This window comes from Lagenorhynchus albirostris, chromosome 3, assembly GCF_949774975.1.
Source record: "Lagenorhynchus albirostris chromosome 3, mLagAlb1.1, whole genome shotgun sequence".
NCBI classification, from domain to species: Eukaryota; Metazoa; Chordata; class Mammalia; order Artiodactyla; family Delphinidae; genus Lagenorhynchus; species Lagenorhynchus albirostris.
In genome coordinates, this window is record NC_083097.1 from 5,402,838 (window position 1) to 5,416,721 (window position 13,884).

Sequence of the window (13,884 nt, forward strand, 5' to 3'; positions counted from 1 at the left end):
CCCTGGGGCTGGAGCAGGGGCCCAAGCCGGGGGCAGTTTCAGAGAGCCCCTCCTTCCTCCCCTCACTGTGCCCAGGTCTGGAAGGGGCAGGCTTCCCACGCTGTCCTCACTTGCCTAACTGGGCTTTCTTTCTGCCCTTCAACTTTGTGGTTAAGCCTTGCTGCTGCACAAGGTGCAGGACAGAATGCGGGACTCGTTTAGCATGAAGGGACTGAAGTCAAGCAGTATTGCAGAAGCTGTCATCTTTTACAATTGCCAGCTGCCTTATTTGTTTTAACCCCAAGTGATTTTTCCCTCAGCCCCAACAGATGGTCCCTTTCCTTCACTGACTCAGAATCCCTCCAGCAACCCCCAGGGCTCAGTGCCAAGCTTCTCCTCACTTGACCTGGCAGCAGTTGGCACTCTGCCTGGCAGGGACTTCTCTCTCTACCTTTTACCTGCTTCTCATCCAAACCACCTGAGTCCCAGGCTCCTCCCTCCCATGACTGTGCAAGGCGTCAGTCATCTGCTCTCTGCTACCTACTCAGTCTGCTGCTATTTATGGGAAAACAATCCACTGGCTGTCTCGGCTAAATCTGAAATCCAACAAGGCAGAGAGCTTACTATACCTGCCCTCCTCAGAGGTTGCTTCTCCAGGGCCAGGCTTCCTCCTGTGACTTCCATTTCTGCTGGATCCAGGAGGGAATGTCTGTCCCGGGCTCCACAGCACAGCAGTTTGAATCACTCTGCCCACTGATTCCATTTCTAGAAACCTCTGTCTTATGGGGTAGGACCCTCTTGATATTACATCTCAGTGAGAAGAGAAATGCCAAAGCGGATGGATACCCAATGGGTCAGCTCATGGAGAAGGCATCTCCAGCAGGCTACCTCACCTTCCCCTGGTAAGCCCAGCATCGCGGACAGTGCCTACAGATCAAGCCCACTTCTGATACATACTTACAACACAAACTCTGAGATTTGCAGTTACTGTTGGGAGTTGGAGACAAGACTTTCAGCTCTAAAAACCTCGTTCGAATCAAGCTTCCACAAAATTTAGAGTCGAACCCATAGTTTTATGTCAATACCATAATTCCTATAGCTTTGTAATATAGTTTAAAATCAGGGAGCATGATGCCTCCAATTTTGCTCTTTCTCAAGGCTTCTTTGGCTATTTGGGGTACCATACAAATTTTAAGATTATTTGTCCAATTTCTGTGAAAATGCCACTGAAATTTTCATAAGGATTGCATTTATTTGTAGATTGCTTTGGGTAGTATGGACATTTTAATATTGATTCTTCCAATCCATGAGCACAAAATATCTTTCCATTTATTTGCATTCTTCCTCAATTTCTTTCACTGATATTTTGTAGTTTTCAGTATACAGAGCTTTCAGCTCCTTGGTTAAATTTCTTCCTAGGTTTTTTATTCTTTTTGATGCAATTGTAAATGGGATTATTTTCTAAATTTCTCTTTCTGATAGCTTGTTATTAGTGTATAGAAACACAACAGATTTTTGTGTATTGATTTTATATCCTGCAATTTTACTGAATTTGTTTATTAATTCCAACAGTTTTTTGGTGGAGTCTTAGGGGTTTCCTATATTTATGTTATGTCATCTGCAAATAATGACAGTTTTACTTCTTCCTTTCCAATTCGGATTCCTTTTATTTCTTTTTCTTGCCTAATTGCTCTGGCTAGGACTTCCAATAATATGTTGAATAAAAGTGGTGAGAGTAGGATTTCTTGTCTTGTTCCTGACCTTAGAGGAAAAGATTGTCACCACTGAGTATGATGTTAGCTGTAGGCTTGTCAAATACGGCTTTTATTATGTTGAGGTATGTTCCCTCTATACCTGCTTTGTCGAAAGTTTTTACCATAAAGGATGTTTACTTTTGTCAAATGCTTTCTCTGCATCTATTGAAATGATTGTATGATTTTTATCCTTCATTTTGTTTAATGTGGTATATCACATTGACTGACTTGAAGATATTGAGCCATCTTTGCATCTCTGGAATAAACCCCACTTGTTCATGGTGTATGATCCTTTTTTTTTTAAATATTTTAATTAATTTATTTATTTTTGGCTGCATTTGGTCTTCATTGTTGCGCGCTGGCTTTTCTCTAGTTGCGGTGAGAGAGGGCTACTCTTTGTTGCGGTGCTCAGTCTTCTCATTGCAGTGGCTTCTCCTGTTGCAGAGCATGGGCTCTAGGTGCGTGGGCTTCAGTAGTTGTGGCATACGGGCTCAGTAGTTGCGGTGCATGGGCTTAGCTGCTCTGTGGCATGTGGAATCTTCCCAGACCAGGGCTTGAACCAGTGCTCCCTGCATTGGCAGGTGGATTCTTAACCACTGCACCACCAGAGAAGTCCACGTATGATCCTTTTAATGCATTGTTGAATTTGGTTTTTTAATATTTTGTTGAGAATTTTTCCATCTGTGTTTATCAGGGAAATTTTCCTGTAATTTTCTTTTCTTGTGGCAGCTTTGCCTGGTTTTGGTATCAGAGTAATTCTGGCCCCATAAATGAGTTTGAAAGATTACTTTCCTTTTCTGTTTTTTTAAAGAGTTTAGGAAGGATCAATATTAATTCTTTGAATGTTTAGTAGAATTCATCAGTGAAGTTGTCTGGTCCTGGACTTTTTATTTTTCTTATAAATTTATTTATTTTATTTTTATTTATTTTTGGCTGCATAGGGTCTTCACTGCTGCGTGCGGGCTTTCTCTAGTTGTGTCGGGTGGGGGCTACTGTGCGTTGTGGTGTGCGGGCTTCTCATTGTGGTGGCTTCTCTTGTTGCAGAGCACAGACTCTAGGCATGTGGGCTTCAGTAGTTGTGGCTCGTGGGCTCTAGAGTGCAGGCTCAGTAGTTGTGGCGTACGGGTTTAGTTGCTCTGTGGCATGTGGGATCTTCCCGGACCAGGGCTCAAACCCACATCCCCTGCACTGGCAGGCAGATTCTTAACCACTGCGCCACTAGGGAAGCCCTGGGCTTTTGTTTCTTGTGAGGTTTTGATTACTGATTCAATTTCTTTTATGTGTAATTATGACATATAGGACTGTAACACCCATCTTGTAAGATGCTCTCTCTGCTTTGAAGAAGCCAGCTGCCATGGTGGAATCTGCCCCATGGAGAGGTCCACATGACAAGGAGGTAAAAATGGCCTCCAGATGACTCACAGCAAGATGCTGAAGCCCTCAGTCCTACAACCACAGGAACTGAAGGCTGTCAACAACCACACCAGCTCGGAAGAAGATTCTTTCCAATTAGAGTCTCTGATGGGATCCCAACCCAGTTGACACCTTGACTGCAGCTTGGTGAGACCCTGTGCAGAGGACCCTGCTAAGCTGTGCCCCTGAGTCCCAACCCTCAGAAACTCTGAGGTCATAAACATGTGTTGTTTTACACCTTAAAGTTTGTGGTACAATTGTTATGCAGCAATAGGTAACTAATACAATTATAAAGAGTATGATGGTTTGCTTTTTTGTTTGAAAACCACAATGGACTGAGGATGGAAAACTTTTCAGAGCAGCTAAGACAAATATACACATATCAGGACATCCTCTTAACCTCACAAAGAACCAGAACATTTTGTAAAACTGCCTTGTTCTAACCCCAGTGCTAACATCAGGTTTGGTCAAAATGTCCTTCCTGCTTTAAGTCATTTCAAAACCCAACTTGTCAGAAGATAGTAAATGGAACTGCTAAGTCAGTAAAATAGTCTTTCTGAACTTCTAGGACCTTGCCCACAGAATGATGGAATCTAATTAACACTATCATTCAACTACGAACCAGTTTAAAAACTGCTGAAAGCAGGTTTTTTTTAAATGACATTCTTCACTTTTCCCTGAAGAAAATGGGGTTGGAAAATCATATTTATATTGCCACTGACTAATGGAACTCAAAGATAATATTTCAGAATGTTCACCTTCATTTATAAAATCCTCACCTTTGTCAAATACAATACGAATGGAATATTAGATTGTTACCTCATCAATTCCTGGGTCTCCTAAAGCAGTCAGTTTTTACATAAAATGAAGATATGTTTAAAGAAGCAGTATAAAAAATCCCTCAGCACTTAGTGGTCTATCTAGACGTCTGTTGGCAGATGGACAGGTGTCTGTATATAGGGAAGAACAGGAAGGATTAGATACTATTCTTCTGCTTTCAGGAAGGATGATGGGACTCTCTAGCCCACCAGAAATGAAGCAAGATGGATTCAACAGGACTGGAACATGGAGAGCTGATGGGTGCTGGGGAGGGCTGCCTTAGCATTAGGCTGAGGACTAAGGGTTTACATCATCCATGCAGCTAGTCCCCCGGTGAGCATTTGCTCTGCTCCAAATGGAAAAGGGGAGGTGGTATCTCTTGAAGACTGTATATATGAAGCCCTCTGGTCAAAGAGATCTGCCCTTTGCCAGGGTACCTCCCTCAGTTTGCATTTCCTCTAGGAAGATACTGGAAACCCAGCTGCTTTGTATAGATTACACTGGAAGAGTGGGTTCTTCAGTATCTATGAATGAGTTGGTTGAGGAAGAATGAATGAATGAGATTGTTAAAACTCTATATTTTGGAGGGAATATTTGGAAAAGTTTTATGTAATACCCAGAGCGGAGTGAAAACCATGATAAATGAAGGGCCCCTGGGCTAAAGACAAAGCCCAAGGGTGTTAAAGACATCTCACTTCCCGTCTTGCCTCATAGAGCGATGCTCGACAGAGCTTGGCCAGGATGAAGATGAGCAGCAACGAAGCTCACAGTCGAGCTCCACAGTCTGGGTGCATTTGGGAAGAGTCTGGCCTGGATTCCTGGAAACGCTGACTTAGACATTCCAGAGACCTGACAGTTCATTATCCCCCAAAGCTTAAGGAGGAAAACTCAAGCTGTGAGTAGGGGGCCTCTAGGAACCATGGTGCCCACACACTGACCATTGCAAGGACACATTGAGGATCTCAGACAGACAGCCACTGGGCTCTGTCACTCAGTCCCACTAAGAGGAGGTCCTTCTTTGGGGTGGCACGCTTCAGGGCAGACAGCTCCCATTGTCAATGTCAAACTAGAGACAGAAAGAGCTCAAGCGTCATGGTCAAGCTGGATGTTGAAACTTCTGGCAGTTGCATTCCTGTTTGTAGATGTTTGCTGTCTGGGCTGTTGTCTGTGTATTAATCCCGTCTTCCCATCAAGGTGACAAGGGAGCCACGACTCTTTGCTCTTTGCGTCTCTCACTGTGGCTGACAGGGTGGTCCTTAAGAGATAACGTTAACGTCTTAATAAATATTGGCTCATGGAGAATTTGCTGGAGCAAGCACAGACACTAAATATAAATTCTTCAGTTTGATAGAATTGAAAACAAGCCAATTCTCTCAATGAGGTGACAATTGCCTTTCTCTTTTTAAAACTCTAGCTTGCATGACCTAAAATACACAAGTGGGAGGCAGTATTGTAGAACTATCTCAAGTTAATTCGTGTCTAGCTCTTTGCAAAGTATTCAACAGTCTAGATTGGTTGCTTCCGCACATTGCACATCAGCAAGATTTGGTCTCAAAGGCTCCACATGGCTGAGAAAACTCCATTCCCAGCTAGGATCCTCTGGAGAGGGCATCAATTATTCCCCATTGTTTTAATATTGATTGTACTGTCTAATTTGAAAGCATGTAAAAAAGAAAATGTTACTTGGCATTAGTATCATTTCCCATCACTTTTGAAAGATGTGTTAAGGGAGTGTTTGGCCCAATCAGTCTAGAAAAGTATTTCTCCCATAATGACAAGCCAATTATTTCTGCTTTGAATTACAAATATCTCCCTTAGGCCCATAGGGAAAAAATGAGTGACAAGCATATGAAAAAATGCTTGATAGCATATCAAGTAGGGAATTGCAAATTAAAACAAGATACTACCGCACACCTATTCAAATGGCCAAAGTCCAAAACACTGACATCACCAAATGCTGGTGAAGACGTGGAGCAACAGGAACTCTAATCGGGCTTCCCTGGTGGCGCAGCGGTTGAGAGTCCGCCTGCCGATGCAGGGGACGCGCGTTGGTGCCCCTGTCCGGGAAGATCCCACATGCCGCGGAGCGGCTGGGCCCGTGAGCCATGACCGCTAAGCCTGAATGTCCGGAGTCTGTGCTCCGCAACGGGAGAGGCCACAACAGTGAGAGGCCCGCGTACCGCAAAAAAAAAAAAGGAAGTCTCATCATCGCTGGAGGGAATGCAGAATGGTGCAGCCACTTTAGAAGACAGCTTGGCGGTTTCTTACAAAGCTGAACATACTCTTACTATGCTATCCAGCAACTACGCTCCTAGACGTTTGCCAACCTAGCTAAAATGAGTTGAAAATTTATGTCCACACAAAAACCTGAACATGAATGTTTATAACAGCTTTACTTACATTTGCCTAAACTTGGAAGAAACCAAGATTTTTTAAAATTTATTTATTTAATTTATTCATTTTTGGCTGCGTTGGGTCTTCGTTGCTGTGCACGGGCTTTCTCTAGTTGTGGCGAGCGGGGGCTACTCTTTGTTGCGGTGCACAGGCTTCTCACTGCAGTGGCTTCTCTTGTTGCAGAGCATGGGTTCTAGGCGTGTGGGCTTCAGTAGTTGTGGCATGTGGGCTCAGTAGTTGTGGCACACAGGCTTAGTTGCCCCACGGGGACATGTGGGATCTTTCCGGACCAGGGCTCGAACCCATGTCCCCTGCATTGGCAGGCGGATTCTTAACCACTGTGCCACCAGGGAAACCCCCAAGATGTTTTTCAAAAGATAAATGAATAAGGAAATTATGGTACATCCATGCAATGGAATATTATTCAGAGATAAAAAGCTCTCAAACTACAAAAAGACATGGAGGAAACATAAGTGCATATTGCTAAGTGAGACCAATCTGAAACGTCTACATATTGTATGATTCCAACTATATGATATTTTGAAGAAGGCAAAATATGGAGACAGTAAAAAGATCAGTGCTTGCCAGGGGTTGGGAGCAAGGGGAGCGTTGAGTAGGCAGAGCACAGAGGATTTTTAGGGCCATAGAGCTATTCTGTATGACACTATACTAACAGACACATGTCATTATGCATTTGTCCAAACCCATGGAATGTACAACATCAAGGGAACCCTAATGTAAACTATGGACTTTAGTTAATAATAATGTATTATTTTTATTATAATTATTTATTTTAATTCATCATTTAAATAATTTAATTGTCAAATGTAAATGCTATTTAGGTTTTACTTTATTTAAATTATATTTTTAATATCATTAATTGTAACAAGGGCACCACACTAACGCAGGATGTTAATAATAGGGGAAACTATGTGTGGAGAGAGGGAAGGATACAGAAACTCCATTTTCCGCTCCATTTTTTTCTGTAAACCTAAAACTGCTCTAAAAAGTAAAGTCAATTAATTAAAGAAACAATAGTTAAGTGGAATGAGGGCATTTTGCCCATTCGGACAGACCATTCAGACGTGTGATGTGTGATGCCCTGGGGCGGAGCCCACGGTAGGTAAGAGAGGCTGCCCGCACCCTGAGCTTCTGATGCTCTGGTTCTCCCAGGGCTGAGCTGTCCACTGCCTCCAGCTGAAGGTGCCCAGGGAAAATGGATAGGTGACTGATGAGTTGCTTCGCAGAGCTTTCTGCTGGATGAATTTCTCAAAGGCAGGTGCCTAACTCCAGCTAGGGAGTGCCTTCTCCAGAGCTGGACACATGTGGCCCCCATCTGCACAGCTAATCCCCTTTCCAAGCTGGGCTCTGGGGAGGGAGGGCTGGTGGGGATGGCCAGGGCTGGGCAAGTTATAAAAATGTGCCCTTCCTCAAGACACTTCGCGTCTACCTGTCAGAAAATTGTCACATGTTCTGATTATTTATTTATTTTAATTTATATACCAATAATAGTCACCCAGTTTTTTAAGTGTAGTCTATCTACTTAACACATTTTTTAATTTACTTATTTAGTTATTTATTTAGCCGTCCTGAAGGCATGCAGCACCTTAGTTCCCTGACCAAGGATGGAACCTGCACCCTCTGCAGTGGAATCACGGAGTCTTAACCACTGGACCAACAGTCTTGTTCTGATTTTAGAACAAGACACTTGCATCTGCTAGAAAACTGTCAAGATAAGTACAAACCTGCACTGTCCACGCTTCTGATGGTACCTCCTAGACGTGATGCCCACCTCCGCACTCCCCAACCACCCGACAGCTCCTGGAATATCCATCCTGGTGGCTGGTCCCCTCTGTCCCCCAGGAAGCATCCTCTTCCACACTCACTCGTCCCTGCTGAGGGACCAGGAGACCTCACAGATGATGTTCAGAATCCCTTCGTGCAGCTTCATCAGGAGTCCTTAGGAGTTTCCTAGGTTAATAGCACAAAAATGGGCTACTGTTCCACATTTCTGTTTATTTCCATCAGTTAATTGGACTTGGTTCTGCCTGAATAAGAAGGTTTTCTCTCTTGGGCTCCTTGAGAAGAGAAGCCTTGGGGTGCCGTCCTAAATCTTCAGGGGACAGACTCCCCGTACATTACCCTCCCAGTACTGAGTGCAACGTGGGTCCTGAGGATGTCCAATGCCCATAATTTACAGCTGTTTTTTCTATTATAGGTAATAATTTAATTCAGGACAACAGATGTTATTCAAAGACATATAAATAATAGCCTCTACTAAGAATGTTCATTGTGTTGAGAATAAAGCACTGGGAGTTTCAAGATTGGCAAGTGAATGCCAAGGCTGGTGGGGCTCGGGGACAATTTTCCCTCTTGAATAAATGAAAAGGAGCATACTGCTACTTTCATTTTTTTTAAGAAGTTGAATATTTTATTATTAAACCGTTTCTTATTTTCCTGCAAGGCTGTTGCCTCACTGTACAAAAATAGTACCAGCAAATACAGTATATCGCAAAATTAAGAGAGTAATGCTCTTCATTGGACACTATACAACTCACAAACTTTTCTCCACTGCCATTTATTTCCAGTGGGAAAATCATTGAGTATTTTGATCCAAATCCAGGGATGGCTGTAAGCAATTTACAATATTGTATAAGGTTAAGATAACAATGTTATTCTTGAATTACATAATTTTTATAACTAGTTTTACCACAGATAATTTCAGGAATTCTGAATGTTATAACTGGAGACTAGCCTAAAAATCATAGGCTGTTGTGAAAAAGATGCATAGGGTTTATCTGACATCATTAGAAAGTTAAGGGGTATTTTCTTCAGGCAATATTGTAGCAAGTAGTTTCTTTTGCTAAAAGTTGCTTTTAAAAAATCTATCAGCTACTAATTTAAGACAACTATGCTAGATTAAGTTGTTTCAAACTAGTTTACTTAGGGGTCCATGTTCACTCCTCAATAGATTTTATGTATTTCTCATGTGCTTCTTCACTCATTAGTTCGTCTAGTTCTGAAGGGTTACTCAGTGTCATCTTGATCAGCCAACCATCTTCATAACAAGATTTGTTGATAAGTCCTGGATTTTCTGCTAGAGCTTCATTAATTTCAGTTACTTCTCCTGATAGAGGGGAATGGAGTTCATTAGCAGCTTTCACATTTTCCAAAGCACCAAATTCCTCGTTTGTTCAATTTTGTCCCAGCTTCAGGCAGCCTACAGTGAACATCTCCCAAAGCTTCCTGTGCAAAATCGCTGATTCCCACTGTTCCAACACCGTTTTCTGTTGTTACCCATTCATGTTTGTCTGTGAATTTACGCACCGACAGCAGAGCGGGGCTGGTGCGCAGAGCCCCGCTGGCGCCCACCCTCAGTCCCCAGGGCCACGGCGGGCAGGGCACGTTGGGCACAGAGATGGCGCGCGGGCTGCAGACCACGGCTGACACACTCGGCGCTGCTCGCAGAGCCATGTTCTCAGGGGTCACTACTTTCATTTTTATTAGAAAATATGCCTTATAATAGCTCCCAATTTTTCTCTTTCAAACTGTCAACCGAAAATAATGCACAACCTAAAAGTTGAGAGTTGTTTAATCCGGTGGACAAAAAATGAGGACTTAAGCCGGGGACAAAGAATCTCAGATCACTCTGAAGAGACAAGGTGGGGAGCCAGGTTATAGAGGAGTTTTTGCAAAAAAAGACTGGGTAGTGGGAATGTCAAAAGATTATTGTTAATTAAAGAAAACCAGACATCTCAAGTTAAGGAAATTGGTGCTCTTCTCTGTATGGGAAGATGCAAGAGTCTGGACTCACTGAAATTGTTCCTTTGATGTGCACCTCAGCTGTCTGGGGCCGGTATCCTGTGCTTTCCCATCCTGAGTCTCCTCAGGGTGCATCTTTGTGGGGTGACTGCAGTGACTGAGGGCTTGATGGCGGGCATCCTGTTTCTATCCTGAGTTCCCTCAGGGCTCACCGTCAGGAGACTGTAACGTGATGGCTTAATGGCTGCTACATCCTTTGTTTATAGATATGGCAGGCAGCATTTTTAGTTCACATAATAGAGAACACCCATCCTACCCTGCAGAGAGGATAGATTCAATGTCCACTCTCCTCCACTCGCCTCCCTCCCCTCTCAACATCCTCCTGACAAGCATTCATTCAACTCTTGCCAAGTGGCAGGCAGAGCTCAGGCTCAGGTGCTACAGAGATGAATACAGGACAGTTCTCAACCTTGAGGCACTCATTACCTGATGAGTCAGTAAAATAAATTTTTAACACAAGGTGGCAGGTATGTGATACAAATTATGTTCAAGACATGTGTAAGTGGAGGGGGAAACGTTTGATTCTGCAAAGACAGCAGGTAACATTTCAGACCAGTCTTTGGCAGAAATAATTCTCATTGTTATCAACCATTTAATTCTCTTCCTGTGCAACCAGGACATTTACCAGCTCCATTTACACAAATGGGGCCCTGAAACTAATTCCAGCCGGTGGGAGGTAGGCAGATATGATAGATGATACTTCTAGGCTGGCCCATAAAATACCTTGCACACCTGATCCTTTCTCCTCTTCTGCTGTAGCAAATCTAGAGCCACATGTTAGAAATGGCAGCATTTCAAGACAGAGGAGCCAGGATTGCTGAGTCACTGCCTGAGGGAGGTGCCCCAGCTGGAAAATCTGCATTGGATATCAAGTGCATGAGAAAGTTTTACTTTGTCGAGCCACTGAAATTTGGGTGTTGTTTACAACAACTACCGTAACTTATTTAACACCATGGAAATTGCTGTTTTGCAGTGGGCTGTTTGGGTGACAAAAAATAGGTGGCTATTTTCTTAGCAGCTGGGCAAGAGAGGGTGAACAAACAGCATGCTGGGTGGCTGGACATCTATGTGATGTAGTGATAAATCATTCGACCAAAGGGTCACCTGCAGAGATTTGGAAGGCAGACCCCATCACGATAAGGGGTGTACTGGAAAATGGAATGTTAGAAGCGTGTTTTAATTGGACTTGGCTCTGTTTGGCAAGGCAATCCAAGGAAGAGATGAACTCAGGAAATAGTTGGCTGCTTTTAAGCAGAAAATGAAAGGTAATAGAGAGTCCAGAAATTCAGGAACTTGTAAGGCTGCAAAAGGTAACTGTTTCTAGTCCCCAAACAGTAAAATATGGGAATAAAATGTAATTGAGCTGACCTTTCAATTTTGGTGAACTTTCTGAGTGGAATAACATGACTTGGGACAAAGGTGTGAGTGAGCGGGTAGACTGCCCCTCAAGCCCAGTGGCCTCCAAGAGGCTGCCTCTTTGTTGAGAGAGAGTCACAGGAGTGAGGAGGCCAGAAAACAAAGGAGATTCCAGAACAGTGCTTAGGAAAAGTCTTTGGGTGCAGTTATAGGTACCTGAGAGTGACTGGAGGCAAATATATCAGCAGTCATTAAGTTTTTGAGATGATTGCTTTGCCAAGAATACCACGAGGCAGTGAGGTAAACAGGGAAAAGGGGTCTGTCTTTAGGTAAAAAGAAGGCTGAGAGATGGTCAAGAGTCAGTGTTCTGGACACCTAGGATCTGATCCTGTCAAACTGGAAGATAGACACACAAGCCTTGATCTTTATTTTTTTTGCATTACTGGGGCCTCTCACTGTTGGGGCCTCTCCCGTTGTGAAGCACAGGCTCTGGACACACAGGCTCAGCAGCCATGGCTCATGGGCCCAGCCGCTCCACGGCATGTGGGATCTTCCCAGACTGGGGCATGAACCCGTGTCCCCTGAATTGGCAGGAGGACTCTCAACCACTGCGCCACCAGGGAAGCCCTGGAATACTTTTTGAAGGCTAAAGAAAAGTTGCTGCACACAACTTCTACTTAAAACTAAAACAGATTCAATACTTAGGGGCACTTTCAGAATTTGGAGGCAACACATACCACGTTTGAGTTTGCTAGTCCAGCCTATCTACAGAAAATCAGAAAGACCCCCAGTTTTCAGTGGGGTTTCAGAGCGAGAGAAGATTCTGTAGCAGGTGCGGATTACAATCCAAACTGCCCTGCCACCTGAGCCTCAGGACAGAGCAGATGGGTGATGTTCCCTGTGTGTTGCCTCTCTGGGAAACCCCAACAAGAGGACCATGGGACAGAACCATACACTTTTGGAGCAAAGACCTCTCTTCTGCAGAGCAACAGACTTCTCTTTGAATAAAAGCACCTGGCTTGGTAATAGGCCTTGGAAACTATGGAACTTTGACCACAGGATCAGTGTCCTTGAGAGCTGAATGCCTCATTCTGGACTAGGTGCTATCTAAGCTACCAAGTGTGGGTGGATGCATGAGTATTTCATTACCAAGTAGATGTTGTGTCTATGTGCTTGGCCCCTGGCTGGTACAGAAGGCACAAGGAAGTTGCATGAGTATGTGGTTCAGATTCTGACCTCCGTCCCTGCCGAGCTGCCTCATTTTCCTCGTGGGAGATTTGTTATGTCTAGTTGACTGGGGAGAAGCCCTCATGCCTGCTTTATAGTTGGTTCTACACAACGTGGAGAAACCCTTGATGTGGATGCCTGACCAGGGGAGTCCCAGCCACCGCTGCTCAACTCTGATGTCCTAATACAAAAGCAGCCAGAGACAATATGGCCCCAATACACATGGCTATGCCCCAATAAAACTTTACTTATAAAGACAGGAAGCAGGTTGGACCTGGCCCACAGTCCGTAATTCTTGACCCCCTATCCATGGGAGACAGACAGTGAAATGATTGATGAATAAGATGAGTCACTGGCCATCAAAGACTCTCCATAACCTCTCTGAGAATCTTAAAACCACTTTGAGACTTGACATATGCCTGAGGCATCCATTTGCTGTGAATCATTTCTTACTTGCATTTAAAAGGAAATCTTAAATTGACTCTCCATTTGTAAGAGGATTTAAAAATACTCTTAACGGACTTCTCTGGTGTTGCAGTGCTTAAGAACCCGCCTGCCAATGCAGGGGACACGAGTTCGAGCCCTGGTCTGGGAAGATCCCACATGCCGCGGAGCAACTAAGCCCGTGCGCCACAACTACTGAGCCCGCGAGCCACAGCTACTGAAGCCCACGCACCTAGAGCCTGTGCTCTGCAAGAAGAGAAGCCACCGCAATGAGAAGCCCGCGCACCACAACGAAGAGTAGCCCCCGCTCGCCACAACTAGAGAAAGCCCGTGCGCAGCAACAAAGACCCAACACAGCCAAAAATAAAAAAATAAATAATAAAAATTTAAAAGGAAATAGGTTTTCTTAAAAAAAAATAAAAATACCCTTAAGACATATTTTATTATAAAATACCTTAATCTGTGACCCCCATAATAAATGCAGTAGTGATCGTTTTCAAGGAGTAATTCTTCACTTTTCGAAGACATTGCTTTTGAATTTCTTTAAATATTTATATCCCTGCCTGAATTCACTGTGGTGGATCTGGCAACTGTAATTTCCAATAGAGGGGGTAAGTAGGTAGGGGAACATTTTTAACCTGATGCATTATAGTTAATCTACTTCAAAATGGTGAAG

General features: G+C 43.7%; 1 pseudogene; it reads right to left on the reverse strand.

Annotated features, from left to right (window-relative positions):
* Positions 1 to 9,316: 9,316 nt before the first annotated feature.
* Positions 9,317 to 9,833, reverse strand: LOC132517957 (glycine cleavage system H protein, mitochondrial-like; annotated as a pseudogene).
* Positions 9,834 to 13,884: the final 4,051 nt, after the last annotated feature.